The sequence below is a fragment of the Monopterus albus genome, unplaced genomic scaffold (genome assembly GCF_001952655.1).
Source record: "Monopterus albus unplaced genomic scaffold, M_albus_1.0 scaffold338.1, whole genome shotgun sequence".
Lineage (NCBI taxonomy): Eukaryota > Metazoa > Chordata > Actinopteri > Synbranchiformes > Synbranchidae > Monopterus > Monopterus albus.
Genome location: NW_018128218.1, coordinates 510,885 through 515,829, shown reverse-complemented (window position 1 = coordinate 515,829; position 4,945 = coordinate 510,885).

Sequence of the window (4,945 nt, the reverse complement as noted above, 5' to 3'; positions counted from 1 at the left end):
GAGTTGATGCCAAACAGTGACAGGTAAACACAAAAATAACACCAGCTACCAGGTACTAGCCCCAACATTTGACTGATGGAAACACAAATAAGGCGAGTCAAGCCGAGTACCAGGCGGTGGAAAATGGGCTTTAGGTTGATTGGAGAGACTAAATTGCCTGTTGGAGTATGTGGGGCTGTCTAAGTGTCAGCCCTGTGGTATAGATAGTGTTGTATTTGCACTCCAGCACACTTGATTTGAAAGTGACTATTATGCTGGGATAGCAATGGCACTATCAGTCTGTTGGTCCACAGGGGATGCATAGGGGAGGAGATATTTGGCCCTTACCATACTGAGTAGAGTACAGAGGGAGGGTTCATGGTTTTCAGATTATAGTTCAACTACTGTAGTTAATCGCTTGTAATACTGATATGTGGGGACAATTTGAATGATGAGTAGACATTGTTCATGTTGTCCTGCATGTAATTTGGTAATAGCTTGACATAACTGATTGTGAACTAATTATGGTTTGTCCTTGCAGAGGGGCCTTCCTGTAGAAATAGCCAGGAGCACAAGCACTTCAGGATAGTTGACTGGTGCTGTTGTACGATGCAGGAGTAGGCCTGCTAAAGGGGTAGCTTTTGCCCAATAGCCATGGGCCTAGTTTGGTTTTTTCCCTTTATTGACTGAGTTGCTTTATGTTCTTTTGACACATTTTTTGACAAGTTTTTTTAAGGTTCTTTTAGTTTTACAAAATTTTTGTGTGTAGTTTTCCCTATCCACATCAAGGTCAACCTGAGCTGTTTTGGGGTGAAACTAAAAATAAATCCTGCACCAGGTGAACATAACTCCTGCCTTTGTGTGCGTTTCCTCCACTGCTGGCCAAACCATACAGGTCCTATTAATATATTGTTAGTCATTTTGCTTAACGGGGGTCACATAACATGGGTTCAGGATAATACCATCTATATATGTATGTTACATGCAGCAGTAGGCAGCCATATGCCAGGAATAGCTGGGATACTGAAGACTCCTGTACACTACATGTTTCAAACATCATACTCCTAGAGTGTACAAAGTTCCATGTGGCATCAAAGCCTGCATTTCAGCTGCTGTTTAAGGTACCACGCGGATTTACTGTAGACGTACCATTAGACGTACCAGAACAGGCTAGAATTAGAAGGCAGGTGCCAGGAATTTCTCTTGCCTTTCTAACACACTGCATTGCAAGAGGTCCCCATCCCAACACACACAACACTAACCACCATCCCCCCCTCATGTTTGTGGGTAATGGATTTTTATCAGGGCAACAGTATCAGGGCTGATTTTGACGAGTCCCTGGGCTGCTCTACAATTCCTTTTGAAATCCCTTTCTTTAGTAGTCTTGTTCAAGTAGCCTGAGGCCATGGCCCTCCGAGATCACAATGTTATTAATACAAACATGTCAACCCACATGGTGAAACTCAAAACAGAGGTGCCAAAATGTCAAGGTGTCAAACTCCTGAAATATAAATTATGCTTTAATATTCCTAAGCACTACACAAAATATGCTTGAGCACATAAAAAGCATGATGTGCACAAGTGTTTAATATTTCAGTGTAATGTCGCCAACTACAGCAACGGAGGGGACTTGCTGAAGGCTGTAGCCGTGGATGTGATGTGAAATTTTGAGAACCCTACAGTATTAATGACTGCATTTGGTATGCCACCACCCCACCCTGCTCCAGGATGTAATCCCCCTGTAGAAAAACACCTAATATCTCCCATTTCTTTATTTTCTGTTGTACATGATTGCTACTATTTGGAGATTTGTATATGTGATTTAAAATGACAGATGACTGAGGCCATTTAGAAAAGGCAGGTATGCATAGTGTATTTTACTGGTCTTTTTGTTTTTTTGTCATTTGTGCTATGAGACAGGGCCAGTCATTAAACCAGGAATGTATTAGAACTGACACTATGAATGTCAAGTACAAAATACTAGTCACTGTCAGACAGCACGTGCTTACATCATGGGTAAAAATAAGTGTTATCTAATGCACACCTTGCAGAACATGCGTGCAGGAAATGAAAACACGCAAAAGAAAAAGTTATATTTGCATGGTTAGTACTGAGTGTATTGGAGATGGGATGTTTTAGTTAAGGACCCTCATGAGGCATCAGTTATGTTTGCTTTTTGCATGTTGATCATTCTTGTTCTTATATGTTGTTTTTAAGCTAATTACTTTTAACATTGTACCTCTGTAGGATTATTTTTATGTACGAGTTGTTTCCTACCTGATCCCTTGTGAACTTCTTTTGTAGATAAAAACTGAAAATAGTTTTTATGAAGACATTTTTTCCTGTTTTCATATTGAACTCGTATTATATGAATGTCAACATTTTAAGAATGTTTTTAACAAATATTGTAATTGTCTCGTGTTTGTGAGTCAGCCTCTTTTTTTCATTGGCTATTGCAACCTGTAGCTCCAGAATAAAGATATTAGCAATAACAATTTTATTTATATAGCATTTTTTTTAAAACAGGCATTGCAATACTTAGCAATAATAAAATGCAACACTAAAATCATACAACATAACACACTCTGACATTAGAAAACACAACAGACATTAAGACTAACCTACCATACACAGTGCGCCACCTGCCTCTCCTCCTCGTTTTCTCCCTCTCTGCCCCGGGCGTGGCACACAGCTGAGACGAGTTATACAGCTGAGGTGAGTTGCGTATTCACCTACCTCCTACTTAAGACTCTGGCAGACGCTCCTCCAGTGCCAGTACGTTGAGGATTGCTTTCCGACACTTTGGCTCCCCACACAGACAACACAGCTTACCTGCCAAAACTACTGCATGCTGATCCAGCAGCCCTTCACCTCCCTGCAGCCTCCAAGCCACGCCATCTCCGCTCGCCTCCCTCCGTGCTCCCCGGCAACGCTCTCCTCCCGAGGTTGGTCTGCATTAATTACTACATTCTACCCTGACATTTTCTGCTGCCCTCCACACCTCTCCAGCCCCGACCAACCCCGTGTCTGATCTCCCGGGAGTCCTCTCCTCCTCGTGAGTGGGGATTGCTCTCACTATGATCTTCAGCCTCTCTCTCAGCGCACACAGACACACCTACCTCACGCCTCTGATCTGTCTCCCGAGCAAGCCTCTTCCTCCCTGCTCCTTTGTACAATTTTTGTGGTATTTATGTAAATAATGTGTCTGCCGGAAGAAATTTCGTTGTGCTATGCATATTGACAAAGATTCCTGACTTGCCTTGACTACTGACTGGCGCCTCCCATATTACTCTCAGGTCAGTGAGATTTAATCATTGCCAGTTTCATTCATTCCCGGTCTATCCTCTTTGCTGCCATAGACTGCTACCACGTATCACCTTTCTCTGGACTCCCCACTGAGTGACATCCTGAGAGTACTCACCTCTTCAGACCAACTCGTCTCCATCCCAGACACTTCACTGGACCACCTCCTCAGAGACTGCTACTCATTTGCTGTTATTTTCTTGTAAAATTCTACCAGAGCTGTGCACCTGCCCTCCGAGTCCTGCCTGCTTGCTCACCTCGTTCCTGCGAGTAAGCGACCATAACAGAACGTACTGGCCAAAATGGACTCTGCAGGCTCCAGTTCTGGTGACCCACTCTCCTTTGCCAGATATGGAGCCCAAATCGACCACCTCGGGCAGGCCCTGCACCAGCAAATGGACATCATTAAAAGTCTCACCCAGCAGGTGACTCGGCTTTCTAACACCCTCTCTCAGCTAACTGCATCCACGGCGGCTGACCCTAGATTCACACTCACCTCCCAGTCAGCACACTAGCCCTACCCGAGAACCTCCCATACCAGACCCCAAACCTTTTCATGGCGAATTGGAAAGATGTTGGGGTTTTATGCTACAATGTAGGCATGTGTTCAACCAACAGCCCAGCTGCGCTTTCCACTCCAACCAAAGATTAACTTTGTCATAAGCGAACTCTTAACTTGGGCTGAAGCAGTTGACTCCCAAGTGTAGCCCAAGTGTGAAATGTTTGAACAAGTTCAGTGTTATTTCTGGGAAAAGACTTTAGCTTATGTTAAAACAAGTTGCAGTTCATTGAATGTTATGAAAGGGTTAATATCTTGGCACCACTGGCTGACTGTGAGGGGACCAATCAGTAAGCCGAATGGAATCGTTGGCGCACACTAGTTCCACGTTCCAATATCCATGTTTTCCAGCTTTCTTTGCCTCTGCACGGGTACTCCGCCTGCATGCTGCTCGGAGAAATGGCAAGGACCCTTCTTGTGTCAATTGCGTGGAAAAAGTAAGACATTATGTTTTAAAATACAGTCAGGTTATTCTGTTAGTGTCGAGAGGTAATTGACTTGTATGTTGTTTATGTTTAAGCATTGTAGAACGGGGCGCATAACTAAAGCACCCGCCGACCAGCTGACGTAAAGGAGAAAAGAAGTGTGATAACTACTCAACGGTGAGCTATATTGTCTGAGTTATTTGATTTATTATGTCAAATGTTTAGAGATGGTTGCACCTGTATTAAGCTGAAGTTATTTTATCTTTGTGACCTAGTTGCTGTGAACTGTGGATGGGGAGAATGGTGGGTCGAGTTGTATGTTGTGTTGCTAAGCTATGGTAATTCAAGGGTCAATTTTTTGTGCATTCTCTTGCTGTTACCGGTGCAGAGAGGGATAAATAAGCACGTGAGCCTAAATGCCCTAAGTTATCATGCTGTGAGTTAGTTACGCCAATTTAAGGGTGCACTATGTAATTTTATTTTCTAATACCAAGATGTTTATTAAGGAGCTGTGGTTGCTATTTGAATGCATTGGTTGTTATATTTGCATTTTACAGTTATATTAATGTATGGTAAATGTATGAAATTAGACATGAGAAAGAGTATGAAATTGATTTCAGTCATTTTGATTGGTCTGATCTGTTGTAGGTCAGGTTTTTTTTTTTTTTTTTTTTTTGGT